Source organism: Heterocephalus glaber, unplaced genomic scaffold, assembly GCF_053883595.1.
Source record: "Heterocephalus glaber isolate CG9 unplaced genomic scaffold, H.glaber_assembly_v1.0 deba00001472, whole genome shotgun sequence".
NCBI classification, from domain to species: domain Eukaryota; kingdom Metazoa; phylum Chordata; class Mammalia; order Rodentia; family Bathyergidae; genus Heterocephalus; species Heterocephalus glaber.
The window spans coordinates 62132610-62157606 of NW_028258315.1; the positions used below are offsets into that span (position 1 = coordinate 62132610).

The 24997-nt window shown below is 34.8% G+C and overlaps 1 long non-coding RNA gene across 2 annotated transcripts in view; it reads left to right on the forward strand.

Annotated features, from left to right (window-relative positions):
• LOC110351058 (uncharacterized) overlaps window positions 1-22673 on the forward strand; it is an 87254-nt gene extending 64581 nt beyond the window's left edge. The window contains exons 2-4 of one of the 2 annotated variants that reach the window (XR_002398064.2): window positions 16103-16196; window positions 20787-20918; window positions 22536-22673. This is a non-coding gene — a long non-coding RNA (uncharacterized LOC110351058). Of the gene's footprint in view, window positions 1-16102; window positions 16197-20786; window positions 20919-21527; window positions 21768-22535 lie in introns of those variants that run through there. The other variant, XR_015439255.1, reaches the window with a different exon arrangement.
• Window positions 22674-24997: the final 2324 nt, after the last annotated feature.

Consider the following 24997-nt stretch of genomic DNA (forward strand, 5'->3'; position numbering starts at 1 on the left):
TCAATAGACCAATCTGAGTTACAACCTGCTCTCTAAAATGAATTAGGTTTGTAAGCCAAGGGTCCACTCTAAATAAAATATATAAACCTACAGTGAGCAATTCATTTGCAATGGTGGACTCTGTTCACACATTCCTTATTATTCTTCCCTGCACTCCTTTTACTTATAGAACTTACTAATAATTACTATCTTCTAACGTAGCACATGATAATATTTATATTTAACAGGAATTTTCTATCTCTTCACATAGTTTTAATTTCTACAAGACACTCACTATTTGTCTGGTTTTTTCTTTATCTTCACCACATAGAACACTTTCTGATACATAGACAATCAATAGATACTGGTGGAAGGAAGACAAGATTGGAAACAGAGAAATAATATAGTCATTAAGGGCATACATTTCAGAGACAATCTTGATTAAACAATACTTTTGAGTGATAAAACCTCTTAGATCCTCAGTTTGTTTATAGTATAAGATGAAAGTATAGAACATCATAAAATAATGTTCAAACTCTTATATCTTAATCTAAATTATATATGCTTCTGTTGCTGGTGATAGTATTATGCCAGTATAATTGTTCTTTTATTCCACAGATATTCATTTGATGGCCAATTATGCAGCTGCACAGTATTAGCAAGTGCATAGATCTGCAAAATGCAGTATCTCCTGTGGACTAATAGTCCCTGAGCTCTGTTCTGTGGTCCAGAGTTTTGACTCCAGCCATGGACTCTTCTAACACATTAAATCTCACATATGGTTATATATTTCAAACTATTAGAGGATTGTTTTTCTCAATACACAGATCCTTGGGAATGGAGAAAGCCTACTAGAAATTCTTTCAGCACAAGTCTGGAATGGAGAAGGTTAAACGTTTATTTTCAGTGGTTTAAGAAAGAACTTCTTCCCCTAAAGTAACTACGTTTTTAAGGTAAAGTTTTAGGAAATATTACTTTAAAGCACTAAATAATGACTGCTTAAAGATGGTCCCATGAGACATATTTCACTTACTTGTGAGGTTTTTAGATAGAGTGCTCATTAAAACAAGAAATTAGTCTTTAAGAAAACAAGTATGGATAGTAGGGTGACTTCTGTAAGCTGTGTATAAAGTAGGGAGAAACAGGATGTAGTGGATTTTTAAAACTTCTCAAAAACATAATGAAAGATCACCTTCTTCTGACTGGATGAGAGTTATGTTGATACTTTTGGAGTTTTGAGAATTTTTATCCCCTGCTAAAATAAAAGGAAAGAATATCTAGTCTCTGTGAAGTGTGCAAGAAAGTTAAAAAAAACCAAGCCCTCTGGTATGCTGGTATGCCAAGTAGAGTTCTTTTACCCTTAGGCAATTTGACTCCAGGGCTGCAGAACACCTCTGGCCCTCCTGGAAAGCTTCTGTGAGGAAAACTGAGAGGCTGTTGTTTTTACTTTTCATTTCCTGACCTTGGCACAACTCAGCCTTGAGGCAAAACACATCATAGTCAACTCAAAGACTCTGGCCTTATCTTTGGAGTCTTCTGAAATTCAGTGTCCTTTACTCAGTTACAACCTTTATTCAGGAAGACTAGCCATCTTTTGTTTCTTTTTAAAACATCTTCCTTCTTTCCTTCCTTCCTTCCTTCCTTCCTTCCTTCCTTCCTTCCTCTCTCTCTCTCTTTCTTTCTTTCTTTTTTTCTTTCTCTCTTTTCCTTTCTTTCCCTCCTTCCTTCTTTATTGCTTCTTTCCTTCCTTCCATCTGCTTACACATATGGGTTATTACCTGATGAGGGAGAATGATTGGTAAGCATTCAGATAGATGGACAAGAAAGAGGTAATTTATTGACAAAACAAATAGTTGTAAGCATAAATAAATAAATCTTGGGATTCTCTGTGCATGAAAAAGAATGGGAATTAGTACCACAGATGGGCATTAAGTTCCCAAGAAGATGCAAGAGTTTTAAAAGACAGTTGAAGATAGTGATAAGGAAATTAGGGAAATTGGCCTGAAATAAGGTTAGAATAACAAAAGAAGACCCAGAATTGATAAAAAGCAGAATCTATGAATGAGAAATCTGGCTCACATTTAGAAAATAAAATGCCAGAGAGGCAAAGAAAAACCTAATCATTATCATTTTGTGCAAAGGATTTAACAGTGTTAAAGAAAGTAGATGCCAATTTGGAAAATGGCACACACTGGGAGATTATTGAACTGTGTGCTCCAATAATAACATTGCCGTGTATGTCCAGAGATGTTATTACAGATCTGCCATCTGTTTTATCAGCAGTGGGAATTCATTTGGATACTCCACTTTATACCAATACCACATAGACTCTGTTTGCATGGCCCAAGCCAAGTTATATGTGAATACAGAACAGACTTAGATCATTTGTACTAGTTCAGCTTACTAGTAAGATATACTGTAATGCATCATACAATAAAGATAATGGCATTTTTTAGGAAGACCTTAAAAAATAATCATACTTGGTATAGTTTGAATCCTAAAGGCATTGTCTTTGAGAGTCAAGTAAATGTGTAGAAAGAAAACTAGAAATAGAAAATTTGACATTTTATTTGCTGTAGATGTTTAGACTAGTGGTTTTCAACTGATGGTGTATTTTTCCCTACAGAGAACATTTGGCAAGATACAGAGATATTGTGGGTAGCATAATGTTGGTAAAGGTTAAGAGTAGGTTATTGACATGTGGTAGCTAGAGTCTAGGGATGCTGCTAAAAAATCCTACCGTGTACAAGAATGCCCTCCACAATGAAGAATTATCTGGGTCAAAATATCAATAGTGTCAAGGTTGAAAAATCTGGTTTAGAGAAATATTTTTATTTTTCTGAGTCTTTTTTAAACATCTCCTTATATGAAGGTAATTTCCCACATAAATGATATAACTAGCCAATGAGTTGATGTATACAAAAGTGCCTCTATACTCTGTGTATTGAAAACTATATTTGCCAAATTATAAAATGATTCTAAAACTTATAGAGTAGGTTGGAATAGGGTTTGAGTATAAAAATATGTTTCATGTCATATATGGTAATGAAATGTATGACATAGTGGGAAGAAGAGTATACTTATTTTATACACATAATTATATAACTGTTTCCTATACTGTAACACAAATGAAAGGTTTTATACTTTTCTTTTCTGATCTTGCTCCATAGTTCAGGCTAGCCTTGAACTCACTATGCAGCTCAGTCTGGCCTCAAAGTGGTAATCCTCCTGCTTCAGCCTACTGAGCACTAGGACTACAGGCTTTTGCCACTTCCCACAGCCAGACCAGAGCATTTATTGAAAGTATCTGTATCTTTCCCACCTCCTCATAATGTTTCTCAGGGTGTATGGATCATTTAATCTAATCAATTTGTATCATCATAGTGTGTCATTCTTTTCAGACTAATATTTTGTATATGTTGAAATGAGAATAAGTTATTTCCATTTCTCTTTTCTTTCTTTGTCTTATTTTTTTGGCAGTATGGAGGATTGATTTCAAGGTCTTCAGAATGAGCTACATTCTCATCTTTTTTAAATTTATTTTTTAATTGTGAGACAGGTTCTCACTGATTTGCCCAGGACTCAAAATTGCAGTCCTCCTGCCTCATCTTCCCAGAATGCTGGAATTATAGGCATGCACCTTCACAACAAATTAGATAAACTATTTTCTAAAAGCTATTTGAATAAGGTAACCCTTTTTCAAAAACTCTTTAAATCTCAAGTTAAAATGTTATTTGAACATTATACATGATATGCCAAAGTGAACAAAGTAAAAAAGGAAGGAAGGAAAAGAAGCAAAAATGTATTTGCATTATCACCAGGCAGATAAAATAATAAGGAGCAAATGAAATACTGTCACAGTAATTGTCAAGTCATTAACAGATGTCATCCAGAACAGGGAGCTCCACTACCTGGAATAGGAAACAGTGACAAGGAAGAGAGGTCAGAAATTTGATCTAGAAATACTGAAGGAGACAGGCACTCTAAGCTGCCCTCACCTTGTCTGTATTGAGCTAATCAAGTGAACACAGCATTGAGAATTGGATGGGAAACACAGCGGAAATTGCTCAACATGACTATGAAATTATTTTGGGGTGACTCATGTTCACATTCAGCCAAGCTGCTCCTTTTACTCATATTCTGTAATCTTTCTCAAACTCTTGAGTTAGAGAAATTTGAGGAGGTGGAATATAATTGTTTTGCTGTTTGGCGGTTCTCAAACTTAGCTGCACATATTCTGTGGACTATGTGTTTATGTTCCCTTAAATTTCATATGTTGGACTCTAATCCCCAATGTGATAATAGACAGAGGTTGGTCCTTTGTAATATAATTAGGTCAGAAGGCTGAAGCCCCTGTAAATGGGATTAGCGTTCTCATCAGAAGTGACATGAGAGAGCTTGCTTCTTCTTTCTCTCTGTCTACTCTCTCACAAAAAAAAAAAACAAAAAAGAAGCTAAGCAACATCAAACACTGTAAGCATGGCTAACATTTCCTAAGTACTAAGTACTCTTTAACAACATTTTGTCCTTTAGATTCATTGATCCATTTAGTTCATCCAGTGGATCTGAAGCAGGTTACTAGAATACCAATTGGGAGTAGGCTACCTGAATAAATCAGCTTCTTTAACTTGGCAAATTCACTCAGTAAGAGGAACCACTTCTCTAGGTACTGAGCTCAGACACAATAGAACCTGGTTTTTACAGAACAATCTACTGGTCCTAAAGCTGGGTGCATGCTAGAATCTTATGGCGAGTTTTAAAGAAGAACCCTTTCTACATTTTAGAGTCACGAAAATATTTTGTAGGAAACATTTTAGTGGACATTTGATATTCTGCACTTGGAAAAACCCACATAAGTTTACAACTTAATTATTGAACTTTAATATATATAAATTTTCAAAAACATAAGTTTAGAAAGTCCTGAAATGAAATACAGACTGTGCCCAAATAATTTATCTGTATTACACATGTATTCATAGGCTCACCAAAGAAGATAGAAGAAAAAGGAGCTGACCTAAGTAACCCATAGGCATTGAGATAAGACTAAACACTAAAGGCCATAGTAAATATATGTGAGTTCTTCACTGTATTTCTTTCTTAAAAGATCATAATTCATCAATTCTGAACCCACTCTACACGTATACTGGGCTTGCATCATTTTGTAAATAGATGCTGTATGGTAGGAGCCAGGAACAGGAAGTTCAGAAAAGCAAAAGAATGATTCATGTGGTATTAGATGTGTATAAAGGGAGAAGAAAGATTATTTAGCAGTGGAGAAACCTGACATATGCTACCTCAGCCAGGTGATCGAGGTCAACATCAGCAATAATGCCATGGCAATAGCATGTTATTAAGTGATTGAATAGGACAGTGCTTACCTGTGTGTTCTTTTTCCTATAACCCTCAGTCCAGTCAGAACTGCCCAGGTAATTTAAAAAAATCAAACTGAAAAATTGCCTCAATCAAAAGTCTAAAATACGACAATAAAATGCAATCTGGCATCCTGGATAAGAACCTGGAACAGAAAAAAATAAATATGTGTGTGTGTGTGTGTGTGTGTGTGTGTGTGTGTGTGTGTGTAAAGACTGAAGTAATGTGAATGAAAAATAGGCTTCAGTTAGTAATTATTGATCAGTTTTGATCAGTAGTTATAACATAGGAATCAAAATTATTAGATATAGTAATAATGAAAACTGGATATCTCTCTGAATTATCTTTGAAACAATGTGTACAAGTATAATTATTCTAAAATTAAAACTTTTGCAAATAAAAAACAGAACATCCATTCCCTGTAACACATACAGAAACAGATTTAATTTGTCTGGTGTGAGACTGTGTGTGTTGGTATGTTCTAAAAGAAGCCAGGTGGTTGTAATGATTATCTAATGCAGATTGAAGCTAATCAGTGAAGAGAATCTATGGCATGACTTTTTCTTTGCAACAGATCCAAAATACCGCTTTTCAGGCCAGAGATCGGTAGCCCTCCTTATAGATTCTTTTACAAGTAGTCAGGAAAGACTTTGTAATTTTGAATGAAAGTTTCATTGAATCCAAACTTACATGCTTTGAGAAAACTCTTGTAAAAAATTTGAAATTTATTAAAATGGTCTGATATCAATTAACAACTAAAAATTCATGTAGCTCTTTATTAGTGCATCACATACCTTGGAAAGAGAGAGCTCTTCAAATTTGTGATCCTTCAAAAGTGACAATTGAAATAAGTGACTTCTTATACAAGTTACATATATAAACTGTTTGGTTTTGTTGTTATTGTGTGTACAAGTTTTGCTCTGATTTTATAGCAGATCCATGTTACAGACAGCAATCAAAGGAACAGAATAATAACCCTTTGAGATTACCTAGTCTAGTGATTCTCTTCTCTGTCACATATTTCTTGGGAACTTCCCTTGATATTTAGCAGAAAATGGAGAATAATGAGCTTCCAACTTCACTCTGCTTCATTCAAAGCAGTTCTAGCTTATTCAAGTGTGTGTGTGTGTGTGTGTGTGTGTGTGTGTGTGTTTATAGGATCACATTTAAACAAAGACTTCTGATGTTAAAGTATTTAAGCCACCAAACTAGTTTAAGGTCCTCAATTTGCATCGGAAGTATCTGAGGCCCCAAAAATCAGAGACTTACTCTTCTGAGTTCTGCATCTTCTATTCAGGTAGTGATATCATGTCTGGAACTCAACATGAGTTTCAGTGATGGCAGCAAGTCTAAACATTTCAGACTTGCAACTCTTTCTAATAAACAGGTGAGCTCAGTTTATGAGCTCAAAATTATTTAAATGTTAACACTTACATCTATTAACTATATATATACCCTTCAATGTTCCTCCTCCTTTATCACATCATGTAGATGGGAATTTTAAATTCATGCACACTTGTAGTACAGAATAATGAGATTTGTGATGGTATGTTGGTACATATGCATAGAGAATAACTTGATTATTTTCACCCCCACTATCCCCCCTGTCTTCCCTCCCCCATTCTCTAATCCCCTTCTCCCTCACTAAAACAATACTTACTAGTTGCCTGTTATCTTTCATATCTTTTTGTATTTATCTTTATTCATTTTAAGATTTCTTATATAAGAGAAAGCATGTGATTTTTAACTTTCCTAGACTGGCTTATTTTACTCAACATGGTCTACAATTTCATACATTTTCCTGCAATGACGTGATTTCATTCTTCTTTATGGCTGAATAGTACTTCATTGTGTATGTATGCCACAATTGCTTTATCAATTCCTCTTTTTATGGGCATCTAGGGTAGTCAGATAGCTTAGTTATTGTGAATTGTGCTGCTATAGCATGGATATATATGTATAATTATAGTAGGATGTCTTTAATAGTTCCTGTAATATAATCAGTAGAGGTATAACTGGGTCAAATAAAATTTCAATTTTCAGGTTTTTTTAGTAAATTCCATACCACTTTCACAGTGGTTGTACTAATTTACATTCTCACCAACATTGTAGAAAGGGTCCTTTTCCCTATTTCCTCACCAGTATTCTCATTCTCCCTCTCACTCTTTCTCACCCTCTCTCATTTTCTCACTCCCTCTCTTTGACATTCCTCACAATGGCCTTTCTACCTGGAGTGAAATGGAATCTCAGTGTCATGTTGATTTGAATTTCTCTGATAGTTAATAATGTTAAACATTTTTGTATACTTCTTGGCAATTTGTATTTTTTCTTCACCTAATTTTCTGTTCAATTTACTTCCCATTTAGTAATTGAACTATATTTTGGTGTTAATTTTTTGAGTTCCTTATATTTCTAGATATTTATCTTTTATCAGAAGAGCCTAGCAAATATTTTCTCCCATTATGCAGTTTGTCTCTTTACTCTGTTGTTTCCTTTGCTGTGCAGAAGCTTTTAAATTTGATGCAGTCACTTTTATTGTTTATATTATTTTCTATGTTATTGTTGTCCTATTTAAGAAGTCTTTGCCTGTGCCTATAGCTTCAGCGTTTCCTTACGTCTTCTTCAGCAGTTGCAAGGTTTCCAGTCTTCTATTGAGGTCTTTGCTACATTTTGATTTGATATTGTTAAAAATGAGAGATAAGGATCAAGTCTCAATCTTCTCATGTAGATACGCACTTTTCCTAGTTCTATTTGAACAGGCTGTCTTTTTTCTAGTGGAATTCTTTTTAAAGGGCAAGTTCTGTTGTTTTTTCTTTGGTTTTGGGTAACTGAATCAATTGAATATTGAATCCCTGAAATAAGACATATGTAATTATGAATCCTATAGATATGGATGTTTTCATTCCAGCAGTAAAGGATGCTGCACAGCCTTCTCTACTATGCTAAGATTGGTAGATTTTGCTGAGAGTGAATTATTTTCTTCTTTGTTAGGGAAAGCCTTTTTGCCAGTACTCTATTTTAATATACAATGGTGGTTAAGTTTAAATGTGTCAACTTGATTGGTGTGGGAGCTGCCAAGGGAATAAGTAAAGCATACTTATGGTTATATCTGAGTGGGGCAGGGAAAAGTGATCTTGAGTACTATATATAGCCCCTCTCTCCTTCCTCTCTGGCAATGTTCCTTTGCTTTGCTTCTTAGTGCCATGAACTGAGCATCTGTCCTCCACCACACTCTTTCGCCATGAAGTTTCTGCCTTGGATCCTTACCATAAACTGAATCCCCTGAAACCATGAGCCAAATTAAATCTCTCCTCCTTTATATTTTGGGTGTTGGGTGTTGTGTTTCAAAGTCAAGAAAGCTGACTGATTGCAGATACAGTACTCAGATCAGTCATAAGCCAATTGGTTTTGTCAGAATATTTTGCAGAATATTTTTTGCAAATAGAATAACCTATTCAGTACAGTAAAGTTTGAAGCAAATTAACTTCAACAAGATAAGTAAAGTTATACTAATGGGTCCCCTTGGCACTCTCTTGTAACAAAATACCGCCGCACAAACAGCTTTGGCTTCTCACGTAGATATGCTTTGACAAGCTTTAATCCTTGAGAAATCCTCAACAGCCCCAAACAGTCATGCTTTTATGATCACTAGTTCCTGAATATGGCTGAGAAGAAAAAATTTCCCTGTATTTTCTTTTAAAATGGTTCAATAATATAGAACGAGCAGATAGGATATGACCCTGAGGTGAATCCACTGTACTACTCTTTGAAAAGTTCCCAAGTCTAAATTGCTCTTGGTCTCTGACTCAGCATACTACAAACTAATACAAGAACCTCTATTTAGATTTCATTAAAAACCCTTGAGAGAACTGTAATTGTGTTTGTGGATAAAGTTTTAAAGAAATTTGTATGCCTAGAAAGAAAAATACTGGCTACTATAATTACATTTTGTTGAAGATATCATTTAATGTTATTCAACATTAGTAGAATTTTAACTTAGAAGTAAAAATTACCTCTAAGTGGAGATTAACAACAGTGGTTCATTGATTAGGAAATGAGTAAACACATATGTGGGTTTTCTAGATAATCAAAGCTTGTGCCATTATGCCGTTATTTTTAACGCAAATAATTTTAGAAAGACATATGCACATTTTCCTGAATAGAAGGCACTTTCCACAATTCTATTGCTAATATGAGAAATAATGTGTTTTTGAGGGCAACCTCCCTTGTCACAATGTCTGGGTTCAAATTCTACTCTGTAACTTGCTAAGTTCGTGATTTGTGTAAGATGTTTAACATTTCTGAGCCTTGGAGTCTTCATATATAAAATCCAAATAATTATACTATTTGCTCATGACTTTGTTATGAGAATTAGAGTAAAATAATTGATTTTATTTGGGAATATAAAACTTAATTCATTTCCTTTTAATATATGATAATTCATTATAAGAAAATTGCTATAGATAGAATCATTTTTATTATTTTGTTCATTAATATTATTGAATATTACAAATTGAGTTACTTTTTAAGTCAATATCCCCAAAACTTTTCAAGTTATTGGAGAAAAGTGAAAAAATACTTCTTACTAATTTTAGCATTCTAACATGATTTATTTCTAGTTTTGTGTACTCCCTTCTAATACATATTCATGAACACACAATTAAATCATTTTGATCATAGAGCATAAATTTCTAAAGGCTAGAAATTTCTCACCAGGAGTATGAAAAACTTTAACCTGGATATTATGCCTCTGAAAATAATGGATTTTTCTCAACCATGAACTCAATACTCAGTCAACAAGAAAACAAAAGATGTTCTCTTTTCAGAGACTTATTACTCAGTTTCAGATGAAGAAAAAAGAGCAAGAAAGACGTATTAATTTACAGATGGTAATGATAAATGTTTCAATGAAAGCCAGTTCAAAACTTTTCCACCCAAATTATTCTTCTCCCTTCTTATGCATATTTTAACCAGATACTGACACTTACTGTATAATAAGAGATCAGAAAATAATTTTCCATGAAAGTTATCAGGATCACACACTGTTGAACCAAACAGTGTAGTACATTAAGATTTTGGAAAATGATTATAATCAGCATATATAGACAGATTTGAACACCAGAAATTTAAATCTTGGCAGGAGTTTTTCATACAGGATTTCTCATGGTCTACAGAAGAATTTATTTATAATAATTTATAATAAGAATTTATAATAGCGTTGTCTGTTTATTTATAATGCTTTATTTTCACTGAATTGGAAAATAGTCTCAAGTAATTGTGTTCAATAATGATCTTGCCGAAATACTATTTGAAACTGACGAGCACCTGAACTAGAAACTCTCATACCTGTGTACTATAGGAAGAGAATGAGGCATATTAGTCTTGGGATAAATTCATAACAATAGGAATGGTAAAACACTAATTTCTCTTCAAATCCTAAGATTTTTCTTAAGTAATAATAATTAAATGAAAAAGGCTTAAAGTCTCTTTATATGAAAAAGTAAACATAATTTAGGAGAGATTTTGACAGAGCGTATATCATATTGTAATCAGCCATGTCTAGAAATGAAACTCTAAAGGTATTTGGAAATAATACCATCTATATTTGAGATCTCACTTAGGTACATGATAGTACATTTAGAAGTCTTTATTTGGGTGGTTAATACAAATCATCAATATGATCTGTAATCTGAGAAACTACGAATGTCTTTATCATTAAAGTTCAAGATTCAGGCAGACCAGCTCTCTGGTCTGTCCCTCAGTGACCATGAATGTGTTGGGATTGAGACATGCTTGTTTCTGTGCTAGTGGTCTGGGAGGCATCTTCTTTTTGTCTCTGCTTCCCCTCCTCCTCTCTTGACTTCTGTCTTTTGACTCTAGCCTGGGGAAATCATCTTGACCTTTATTATACTTGCACAGGCTTCTCTCTGTGGCTTCATGGTTTGACCTTGTTACTAAGTCACCCGGTCATTACTGCTCAGAAAGAAATACTATCACCCTTCCCTCTCGAAAATTTATTCTTTAAATTGGTCATAAATCTATGCCGTAAAATCCACTTGTATTCCTGAAGCTTATAACAATGATTCTCTGGCCCAGTTGAAAATGACTCTCTAGTTCACCACGATAAATCCATTAAGTAGGCATATTTCAGATTATAAGTTTCTGATAAAGTGAGCCCATGATGAAAGCATCATTAGGCCTGAATTGTTCAGATTCCCAAACCATCCACAAATATAAAACAGCTGCTTTGCACAGCTCCTTGTCTTCCACCTTTTCATATTGGAATTGACAACTGCTGTATAATTTCCAAAGGAAACATTCAATATTTGATAGCATTTGTTTTGGGGGTGAGTCTTCAAAATAGACTCCACTTAGCATCATTTTTGGCTTGGCACTTATGGAGGTTGCATTGACTTTTTCTTACAGGTCACTCTGGATCTTTTCATCTCCAGTCTCTACTTGGGGATTATTAAATCAAACCACAACAATCTTCTTTCCTTCATATTTTATTGGTCGGCAGTAGTGATATGAGCCCAGCTGTCTCATTTTTGATTGCTCTCCTAGTGTCTTTACAATACAAGCCCTATTGCATTTTATTTTGTTTCTATCCTCTAATCATTTTTGTATGTTTTCTGTAAGTTCTTTGTCTACCACATCACTACTTTATTCATGACAAGACTGATTTACAATCATTTATTGTAATATGGTTTTATTTATGATAGGACAGAAAATCATTCATTGATTCTAAAGGACAACTTCAACTCAAAGAACAAGTGAAACCACTGTTAGGAGTCATTGTTGGACTTAGTTTATTATGTCTTAGGCTCCAGGTCAGTATGCAGAACACAGGGTAGAATTCACAGGGAAATAATTGGATGCAAAACTGGCATCACGATCATCTGGAAAGTGGTAAGAAGCAAGCATGGAGTCTATGTTAGGAGCACAGAGTTGTATTTAAACTGGTCCCATGGAACATAGTGTCAAAATAGTCATTGTTATAGCTTGTGATTGTCTGTTCCTCCAAACCCTCCTGCATTTTCAAAGGTGGCTGAATCTGGAGTGTGTGATTCTTGGTGGGGCTAGGCCCGAGGGCACTAGAATTAAGGGCCATAGTGGTACTCCCTTTAAGTGTTTGAATAAGATAAAAGGGACAGAAAGATGCTGTTAAGGTCTCTTGTTTCTTTGCTACCTTTGGCCACCATGAACTGTTACCCCTTGCCACCTTGTCTCGGAGCCAGCTGATTATGGACTGAAACTTCAATGAATTGCAAGCCAAATAAACATTTTCCCCTTTAATTTTGGGTGTTGGGTATTTTGTCTCAGTAATGTAATGATTATAGAATGTCTTCTAAACTAAACCAAAATAAGATGGATTTAATTTTGGAAAATTGATGTAACTTAAAATTTTTTCCCATTCTTATCCAGGTATTATTATTACTATTCTGCTTGCATAGCCAATTGCTAAGATATTTTCTCCTAACAGTATATTTAAGAGCCTCATGATCTATTTCCTACTAATTGATAAAAAGCTACAAATTACATTAGTCTTAGCAAGAAGAACTAAATAGAAATATCATCACAATTTTTATTTTCCACCTGAAGAAAGGTAGATTATTAAAGTGATGGAAAAGTTTTACAATGTTCTCCCAGATTATGAAGAATTTATACACTAGCATAGTGGACCCAGTTTTCTCCTGTGCATGGACATGTGTCTGTGGGTACAGAAGTATATTCTTATACACAAAAAAGGATAGATGAAATAGACTTAATCCTTGCTCTCTGGTAACTTGTAAGTCAGTTATCTAATGAAAACATAAGCATAGGAAAAAAATGATAGCATGCTACAAGCAGCTTTATGTATGGAAAGTCTAAAATGGTTTATAGGAACAAGTAATGCAGTAAAATTTCAGTAAATACAGGATTGATTAAACATAGTGTGACTTGAGAAGTTTTTTAAAAAGTGGTATTTAAGGGCCGGAGAGTTAGCTCAATGATTCTGGTGCCTGCCTTGCAAGCACAATGTCCAGAGTTCGATCCCTGGTACCAAAAAAGCAAACAAACAAACAAAAAGTAGTATTTAAGCCTGCAGCATAAAGAATAATTCTAACTGGGGAATGAGATTCAGAGTCCTTTCCGGGAAAAGGCCAAAGTGCATGCAAAAGTTTGGCCTGTCCCTGCTGAATATTCAGTGACACAATAGGGAGATCTACTTGATTAGAATAATATAAGTAGAAATAAATCATATGAGCAGTAATAACAAGATTATGGGACTGTATCTATCCCAGCATGAAGAAATAGATCACTCCATAAGGAAATGTAACCTGACCTAAAGGACTCTAAGTCAAATTAATGCAGTCATTGCAGACAGATAGTGTTCCTCTGCCTCTGACACACCCCCGCTTTACTGATACTCTAGGCATTAACTGTGGGAAATGGTGCTGTTGCTTGTACCACCCTTATCAAACTTCATTAGTCCAGATACATTACTGTATTGGGGGCCTGGGTTGTTCCTCATAGCTCCGTGTGTTCAAGGCTTGATCTATTCCAAGAATGGCACTATTGGGAGGTACTGGAAACTTTAAGAGGTGAGCTTAGGTCACTAGCAGTATGACCTTGAAGGTGATTATGAAACCCTGACCCCTTCTTAACTTCTTTCTCTTCCTGCCATGATGTGCTGCCTTGAGCCAAAAGCAACAGTACCAACTAATCATGGGCTGAAACTTCCAAAACTGTGTAGTAAAATAAACCTTTTCTCTTTATAAGTTAATTACCCTGGGGATTTTGTTACAGTGATTGACTCTAAAGATAACTGGTACATGACATCTGTAGTCTGGTCAAACCAACATCTACAGAGGACCATGCTGCCTAACATGAAAGAGCAAATACATTTATTTCTTAAAAACCTGATAAAATCCCTCTAATTTAGTAGAATGCTCATGTTGGATAGCTTAGGAAAGCAGAGATCTTATTGTAGACTCAAAATATTTCAGTGTGATTTCCATATATTTCACTCACCTGTCAATTCTTACTGCTTCAAAAATTGGTACCTATTGTTACTTGTGGTACAAAGACTCACTTGACTGTTGAAAGAATTAATAAATGAGCAAGTTCTATTTGTTATGCCTACATAAGGGCAGCAATGAATAGTCACAGTGGGTCAAATATAGGTTTCTAGATCCAAAAATGGTATAAATGGCTGTTTCTGTTTTGTGGCAGGCAGTTAATATACTCTGGTATAGATAGTAAGAGTTCATCTTATGTGGTTGAACATGTTCAGTGACTATGGAATATTAAAATGGAAGGAAAATAGAATTATGGCCTTTTCCTTAATAATCTTTAAACGTAACATTATTCACTGGAACATCATTACATATTCATTGGAGTAAATTTCTATTATTTGGTCAGTAATGAAGAAATTATCAAAGATACTTGTCTTCTACAAATATTTGTCTTAATTGTTGAAGAATTTCTACATTAATTGATCAAAACATAAGGACAGTATATTGGAAAATGAAATGTTTATAATGGTAAATACAAAGAGGTTCAGCCTTTTGTTTATAGTTGGCTGTTCCCTTGCAGCCTCTTCACTCTGTGCCATATGTTTCTTATTGCCCTCTCTGGACTCACGATTCAAGTGTTCTAGATGATTTAAGGTTACTAAAGATGCACATTTATGAGACTGCTCAGTGGCAGCTGTGATTTCTCATCACATTATGTCTTAACAGTATGTCCCACAGTCCATTAGCCCTAGCCTACAGTAAGCCACAGTGCAAGCTAGAGTCACTATGCACTTGGCTGTTAATATTGGCTTCTGATCTAAGAAAAGCATACAAATAACACAAACAAAGCTTTTCTTGGAAGCTCTGTGTACATACAGTAGTGATGATATCACAAATTGCTACTTTCTCTAAGACTTTCTGAAGCCCAGTTATCCTTGGGGATCAGCAGAGTATTGACTCTAGGACTCATTGTGGAGACAAAAATCTTATATGAGATGGCATAGTATTTGGATATGATCTCTGGACATTCTCTGTCTCTAAATTCAGTGGAGACAACTGGTTTCCTAATTATCTTCTATCTTTTGTCTGTGGAACCCATGGATGCAATATCTGTGGATGTAGAAGGATGACTGATCTTATGGTGGGGGATAGTATAATAAAATGACATGAGGCATGTTTTATACCTAGTGACACAGCTGCTCCTTGGCTTCAGCTATAGATCTGAAGTAACAATTAACAAAAGATGAGGTAGGTACTGTAAAACCACTCAACAAATACTATCAAAAATTAAATATCACCAGGGATTTAACTCAGTGGTTCCGGCACCTGTCTCACAAGCGTAAGGTTCCAAGTTTGATCCCCGGTACCAAAAAAATAATAAATAAATACCATCAACTCGTATTTTTATCATCCAATTCTAACCAAGTTAAAAATACCTATATTTGAATTCTCCTGCAACTTTGGAACTTTGTGATCACATTTCTTGTGCTGGTCAGCAAAGGCAAAGTTCAATGCAGATTGATTGGCATATTTTCACCTACTCTGAATTAGAGGTATATGCATTACTCAGTGCTAGCAGATTGTGGTAATTAATCATAAAATTTTCAACTTGATTAGCTCAAGGGCTGTCTGGGGAATTAGTAAAGCATAGTTCTGGGTTTGTCTGGCTTGTTCTTGAAGGCATTTACCTTGGGATCTCTATCTGGTACCTGGACCATATTTTTCTGACCCTATTTCCTTATTCTGTTTCCCAGCTGCCATCAACTAACATCTTTGTTTGGCCTCACTCTTCTGCTGTTATTTTCCCACCTTGGAGTTAGCTAGCCATGGACTGAATCTTCTGAAACTGTGAGTCAAATTAAACATCTCTTTTAAATTGTGGGTGTTAGATGTTGTGTCCCATCAATGAAAAGCTAATATAAAAACTGATTATTGTAGGTAGGCCACTGGGATCCAACTATTGGATTTTACATTCACTATACAATCAGCTTGGTCACTGTTTATATTGTACAAGTTATTTAATAGTTTCTGTATCACACAAGGCTCTTTGTAACAAAATAATTTTTGCTACTGTTGTTTATCTATAGTTAGAAACTGAAATATTGAAGACATTTCAAAGAAAGAACAAAAAATTGTGTAGTTCACATAGATGGGAATAATAAAAATCTGTAGAAATTTCAGAAAAATAAGTTGTTTTTCACAACCCCCCATCTTGACATACTACCTATTTCTTTTGCCTATTCCAGAATTTTTAATTTGGGTTTTTTTTTTTTTTTTGCCTTCTTTGACCATGAATATTTTCTATTCTCTCTTCTCCTTTATGCTCTTTTCTTACTATTAATTTTCCTGATTTCTTTGTATTTCTGAGTTTGAATTCTTGCAATACTGATCAGATCAGCCGGTCTCACTTTTGTAGGTGGTGCTGGTCTATATCCAGCTCATCTTTTTTTAACTGTCACTTCTGTTCTGAGCTGAAGTTGAGGATTGACTGTGCCACAAGGTATAAAATATGCCCTTACCCTTATGTCATGAGGAGGATGTAGTTTTCCTTAAAATCTGTGTGACTGAGATGAGAATGGTGACATCTGTAGGTAAGTGATAATGTCCGAGAACACCATGACTCATTCGTGTTTTTGATATTTCAGTAATTTAATTATTGAATCAATTACACTAGAAAAAATGATTGGTGATTTTTGTTGAGGCTTGGATATTGAAACACAGGCAATATATTTGTTAGGCATTGTATAAATGGTCCATTCAAAAGAAGTATCTATTTGGGCTGCTTCATTTAAAACCTTATTATATTTCATTAAAATGAATCATTGATTGGGAGTGTGCCTTTTAAATTACAGTGGTACAGAATCAGTACTGCTCATAGTGTGTTAAATAAAACAGACTAAACACACAAACAAGGAATTATTTAGATACACAATTTGATGCCACCATTTTGACCTACATGTATTTAAATCCTGATCATCAAAGAACATCTCAAATATACAGGTATATTTAGCTGCAGTTTTGTAACATATTTAGAAGATTTTTTTCTTTTTCATAGAGGAAAAAATACTGATATAGTCATTCTAAAACAGCATGAACAATGTTAGAATTTGAAATACTGAATAATGATTCTAACAAAAGAAATACTGTATAAACCATAGAAGGGTAGAAAATCAATTATTTCATCCCATGTAGTTCCTTGGGCAAAGCATCCTAATTTGTTCATAATTCACCTCTTTATCTTTCTTAGCTTTAAATAAACTCTAGTCAGTAAAAGCGAGTGTTTGGGAATCATCAGAATACTAAACATCACTATTTGATTTTCTGAAATTCATCGACACACCAAGACAGCCTCATGCTGGGAAGTTAATAAATGAATAACCCCATATTTTAAAAATCTGTGAAACTATAAACACATAGATTTTGTGCATGTTTAAAAAACTTATAATTAAATCTTGATGCTCTCAAAGACAACAGTAAATCAAAAAGAGGTGTCCCTTTAACTGCGTCTAATTGTATAGGTCTTGACCATCACTGGTCCTATTGTCGTGAGATTTTGCCCTCTCATATATTTCAATTATAAAATTTCTTGTATTTCATAACATCAGAGTTTAGAGTGAGCTTCTTTAGCATCAAGGATGATGTGAATTTTGTCAGACTTTATGTACCTTAGAAACTAACACAGCATGTAGAACCATTTACCTGTTTATGAAATGAAAGCTAAATGTAGATAACAAATATGTTTAGCATTGGGGGTCCACAGATTTATCTACAAAATTATAGTTATTTTTAAATTCATGTTGGGAAAAATTAACACTAATATAAAAATAATTTTAAACCAGAACTATTTATATATATTAAAACAAAATGTATATGCTTGTTTTACTTCATCATCAATATAGTTTGCCTTATTTAATACATGCTTCCCATTTTGTATTTTGCTTTATTTGAATTTTTGGAAATGTTATTTTAATCATTTCTTACCTAAACAAAAATGATAAATTATTTTTAGCCTGACATATTTACCAGAAATATACTCAGAAATATGAAATATTTAATTACTTTCAAAATATTTAAAGTAAAGAAAATACCTGGCTTGTGCCCTGAGGATTGTAGGAGAAAACTGTGAGGTGAGAGGACTGGGGAGTAGAGTGTGCAGGTGATGTGGGGTTTGCAAAGTCAGGGACCATGGAGCATAGCCCAGAGGCTTTCTTAAGATGCGGTATCTTTCTTACACTAGAGAGACAGTATAAATGAGGACCAAAATGCAAAATAGATCATATGAAATAGGAAGGAAAAGTTAAAGGGTAAAAGGAAGTATGTAGGGTGGGGGAAAGGAAAAAAACAGAAAGAAAAAATATGAGAAAAGAAAGAAAAAGCATAAACAAAGCTTTTGTAAATAGGGAGGGGTCGAAGGGAATGAAGGGGAATAGGAAAAAACAAGAACTAAGATATATTATGTACAAGTACAAATTCTCAATGATGAATGTGATCATAATGTATACCTAAAATATACCAACAAAATTAATTTTTAAAAAGATATGATATCTTTGTGGTCCAAAATGAAGGCCCATAAATGACAAAGAAGTGAGAATTCTGAGTGACCATCAGAAAATATATCATAACTTTTTGATTTTTTGGATAATGTGCCAAAAGACAGATTAAGACTATAGATATTTCTAAGATTATAGCTTTGGGGGCTCTCAAGCTGTACCTATTAAGCACATAACCTACATGTGTGCATATATATGTGACAGGATATGTGAAATGATGAAAAGTACCAACCTAAGCAAATGCTTATTTCTATTGTCTCTAGAATCTGTTGTTAGGAGACCAAATGATTAGGCAGTGAGTTGAGCTTGACTTTGAAAGCAATAGGATATGTATAATGTGTCAAAGTCACCATAAAAAAAATGAGTCACATTTGTGTGATCCCTTTCTCTATAGTATCAGCAGAGCCTGTGCATTGCTTCCAAATCACAGAATATGACAAAAAGGATAGGCTGTCACTCTGTATCCTCTTTTCCATGTTCTAAGCCTTCCAGTGAATGTCTGAAATTTCTAGTGAATGCCAGAAACTATCCTGCAGATGATACTGAGCCCTATATATACTACAGGGTTTTTTCCTATATATACAGAAATATCTGTGATAAAAGTTTAATTTCTAAAGTAGGCACAATAAGAAGTTAAGATAACCATTAATAAAATAGAAAAGTTTAACAATATATTGTAATACAAGTTACATGAATGTTCTCTCTCTCTCTCTCTCTCTCTCTCCATTGCCATTTCACAAATATAAATTTTCTTGGGTGCCCTCCTGAAGATCCCAATTTCATCACAAGGGAAGACTTGCTTTTTTTGTTTGTTTTTTTTAATTTGGTACCAGGAATTGAACTTGGGACCTTGTACTTGCGAGGCAGGTGGAAGAACCACTGAGCTAAATCCCTGGCCCCTAAAGACTTGCTTTGAATGGTATCTTTTATCATTATTTAGCTTCTTCAACTTTGATAGAAATATGACAACACTTTCTACATTGGTAGATTCACCTTTTCATTTAAAGAAAACACTTCAGGCTTTTTTTTAGCATATCCAAATTGCCAGCATCTGTTTATTTTTTGGTCCATTATTAGGTAAAACACAGGTTATTTGAACACAAACACTAAGATCCTGCACAATTGATCTGACAACTGAGACAGTTACTAAGTGACTAATTGGTATATAGTATATGCAGTGTAGATAAGCGAGGCAAAACCTTGATTCACATCCTGGGCAGAACAGAGGAATAACATGAGAATTCATCACATTACTCAGAACAGTGCTCAGTTTAAAACTTTTGAGAGGGAGAGGTGTTGGGAAAATAAGTAAAACAAAGATAAGTCATGTACAGGATCCTAATAACCTGAATGAATATAAATATTATATACCATAAAGATGAACTAAGTTTAATAATATCAACCAGATTGAAAAGGGGGAAAAAGGAATTAGAAGAGGAGGGAGAGGGATTGGAGACCTGTATTATGCACCAGCTTCTCAAGATGATTGTAAAATGCATGTATTGTAAACATGTACTAATAAAAAAATTGAAAATAAAACAAATAATTTTTCAATTGTTTACTTCTTGGATTTTCCATTTACTCTATTTGATTACAGTTGACTGTGAATAACAAACCACTGTTAGCAAAACTTCAAATAAGGAGGGGTCTAGCATAGATACAGGTGTAAACATAGTGACCATAGCTATTGCTTTATGACTCTGACCACTGTTTAGAAAGATGAGAGGCCCTTCCTTGCTGGATTTAAAGTGAGCTGGTATATTATTAGGTGGCCTGTGTTAGAGGACTGCCAGGGCCTGGAGGAGCTGAGAGGAGCCTCCAGCTAACAGCCAATAAGAAAAATGGAAAACTTGGTTTTGTGGTACAAAGAACTGAATTCTTCCAACAGCTGCAAGAGCTTGTGTGAGGAACCTGAGCTCTAGAATGGAATGCTGTCAAGATGACTCCTTAATTACAACCCTGTGGAGACTCTAAGCAGAGGAATGGGCTAAGCTATGCCTGAACCTCTGACCCATAGAAGGTGAGATGATAAATGTGCATTGTTTAAAACCACTTCATTTGTGATTATTTGCCAGGTAACAATATAAAAAATACAAAAAATAATATATAAAAGCATTTGTACCTGGAGAGAAAGATGAGTCTATTCTAGACAACCTAGATCTACAGAACCACATGAGTTATAGTACAGAGGTCAGAATAAGGCTGACATGTTCTTCATTGATTCATATATTCTAACTATTTCCTCAGCACCTACTGTGTGCTTGAGCCTGACTAGGAAACTGATAAGGACTGACAAAGACAGTTTTAGGAATTTGTCCAAAGTTGCAGGGGAGAAGTATGTAAATGTATGGGAATTCTGTGGGGAAAATACAGCCAGTGGTATGTGACACCTCAGCCCGTAGGGTATATGACTACTTAATCTGTGTCTTTGGGTACGTCTTATTTTGAGTTATTTCCTTTGCACTATAGTTTAAATTTTGTATAAAATAATTCTGAAAGCATTCATTTTTCTAGTATCCAGGGATGCATTAAAATCATTTAGAAGTAAATAATGGGATTATCTCTGTGAAATATATAGAATGTTCTACAAAAAATAGTATTAATATTGCATCTCTGCTATGTATGCCAGAAAACACAAGTTGGAAAAAGAAAATGGATCCTGAAGAAATATAGAAACAGAAACTGAAACCCTCTTTTAATCTTAGAAAAGTCTAAGTCTGTAAAATAATTGGAACTTTGAATTTTTTCTGTATAAATTTGAAGCTCTTAAATTTTACTTTATTGAGAGTTCTTAGAAACTCTGCACTAGAACTGATACTATGGCAACTTCATTCATATGTCATTGTTGATTTTCTTTCCTATAGTCCCAGAAAAGAAAAAGATATTTGTTCAACTCAATATTTTAAATAAAGAAAAAAATGTAAATTAAATAAAATCTAACTCCTCTTTCTGTGGGTACTGTTGGTTCTTTGTCCAGATCTCCTCCAACTCCTTTTTCTTGGTGGGCACTTCCATCTCCTGACTTGTGTTGGCTTTGGCTATTTGCTGACACCTGAGCTTCCCTTGGCTCCTGGAATCTGTGTACCCACCTAAAGTACCACACTTCCTGCCATGCCCAGCCCCTTCCTCCAGAAGACCCTTAGTCAATGAAAAATTGAAGTTCAGTCAGCTTTGCCTAAAATTGGCTAATGCTGGGATTAATCTCTGCCCAGAGGCCATCTGTGGGAATGAGACAAGTGAGACCTGGAGAGACAATACCTGAAATCACAGCCTTACTGGTTTCTCACATTTCCTCCCCCCTCGCATTCCCTATGCCTTTACTGGTCCCTCCTGACAGAATTTTGGTTATGAATTGCTCCATGAAAATCTAAATCTCAAGTTCTACTTCAAGGAGAACAACCAAAGACAGTCTTGTTTCCTGCCTGATGAAACATAAATGATCTTCATTTCAGAGTTATGAAAGTAGTAAGTTCAAAGACAGTGTGAGAGTTGATTGATTATGTCAACCTGAGTAAGTAACACCCAACAGAATTGTCTCAGCATAGTTCTGGGTGTGAAAGACCTACCATAGGGACGATTATTGCCAGAATAATATAAAGGGAAATGAAGAAGGAAGGATTGCTTTTGTTTTCCTCAGAGAAACTCCTGTCTTCACTTTCATTTTGGACACCACCACCTGGCTCCCAGCACAGACCCTTTGTACTCCTGGTATGGAACGCCACAGGATACTATGCAGAGCTGCAGCCCTTGGACCTGATTCTTTGGAACCCCAGTGCCAGACAGACCTTTTGCACCCTTCCAAACCTGATTCTGTAGATGACCATTGTAAGCCAATCTTATAAATTCTTATATATTTGTATATCTTGTATTATATCTGTTTCTCTAGTAAGGACTGACTAATAGAGATATTTTAAAATACATATTTAGTTAGTGTTTTTTTTAGTTTTTTTCCATTTTATGGAGATTTTCTAGATTTAAAAAAGGTAGCATATAATAATTGTTGGGCTTAAAGAATGCACAAATAAGATAACATCAATTACCTAGTAAATTACCTATAGCCACTCTTCACATCTTGGTTAAACTATCCCCATCCCTACTCCCAAACAAGATTAAATCTTTAGGCATATAAACCAATATTTCCTAATTAAAGTTGTGATTCTAATCAACAAATAATTTCACATCCTAGTTTTGTTAAATACCTTTTAAAATAAATAGTAATCCTTTCTATAGTTTATATCATTTTTTAAAAAAAGAGGAAGAAAAATAAACTAATGAAGAAGTCAAGATTAAAGTACAAATTTCTCTTGTCCATTTTCACACTCCCAATATTACCACTGTAGAAAGCATTCAGGTGGTTGAGTATCAGATTGTTCCATCTCCTTTCCCTTTGGGGTTGGTGTAGGTGGTCTGGAAGTCTGATTTTGAGACTTGTTTATGTGTCTTCTCATTTTGATTGGGGTGTGTGTGTGCTGTTAACACCCATGTGTCTCACCTCCTCTGTGCTGGAAGTGGTGGAATGGTGGCTCAGAAGCCCCTTCCTCTGGGCTGGGAGCAGTGGAAAGCTGGCCTTGAAGCCCCTCCCTCTGGGCTGGGAGCAGTGGAACCTTGGCATTGTTTATTAACATATATAAGTTTAAGTTCTTTTCATTAAATAATTATGGTAACTCTTCTATCACTTATTTTTATTTTATTTCTGAAGAGGTAAAATTCTCTAAATACATATCTTATAAATATTTTGTTTTATTTTCTACCTTCTGATCATGTGTTCATTTGGAAATACATGCATGTCAAGTGAATGCAAAACAGGAATCTAACATTTTCCCCTACAAAATGGTAATCTGCAGATTTCCACTCTATTGAATTATTCATTCTCCACTTTTTATTTTGAACTGTATATTTTTCACATCAGAAATTCATATTGTATATAGATATATAGATAGAGATGGAAAGATTTGATGAATATATAAATATCCATCTGTATCTATCTAAGTCTATTTGAAGGGTGTTCTGTTTCACAGATCTGTCTTTTCTACTTCAGTACTATACTGTTATGATTCTTGTAGATTTGTCATATGTTTTCATATATAGGAAGGCAAGATCTTGGTCATTTTTCTAGCCTTTCAAGATTGTTAAAACTCACCTTGGATATTTATCTTTTTTTGTGATTCTCTTACTTTATGATGTTCCAGTCCTCCTGGAAAAGTCCATGTGTCTTCCAGATTGAGAACCTTGTTTTAAAACCAGAATTCTTTTGGAGATGTTTTGTAAGCTGTTAGTCATACAGATGTCAGTTGCAGGGTCTTTCATAGAATGCCTACTCATCTTAGATATAAAGGAGAGAGAAATTATACTTTCATGCATTGGTTTTATCTACTTCCTTCCTACAACCTTATCTGCAGGTTTTCAATAAAAACTTAAGATCTTATCAAGGACATAGTCAAATTGTTCAGATTGTTTGAATACAATTCCCTAAACTTTGTCCATGACTGCTGTACTCTAATATTGCTACTCCTCTTATGAAGATCGTGCCTGGTTAAAAATGGAAGGAGTATTTATGCCTCTTCTCACTCTGTACCCCAGAGCAATCTCATTTGTTCAGAGCTTTTAGTCCTGCTGACATCCAGAGTTAGGACTAACATCTTTTGTGTTGGTGTGGGCAGAACTGTGTCCCATTCTCTGGTTACCTCAGCATCATTCCAAATCTTGTTAATGCCATCTTACACTCTGATTTTTATTCCCATTTATCCTACAGCCTTTGTACCTGAACATCCAAGTCAAGCCATGGTTCATTTGCTGGAGATATACTTTTGCCTTTTCAGACACAGGGGAAAACCAGAAAACAGCTTCTGCACATGTAATCTCTGCTTTCATGTAACTCCCCTCCATCCTCACCTCCAAGACAGCATCCTCCCAGATTAAGATGTAATTGGAAGACAAGAATTCCACTACCAAAATATGCTTCCCCAACTGGGATACCCATAAGTATTCCTTTTACGTGCTTCTTTTCTCTGACTTTTTCCTCCTTTACACTACTCTAGTGGGCAACTGAAATTGTTTTAATTCCTTTCCATTATACATCCTTCTGCAAAGGACTGTAAT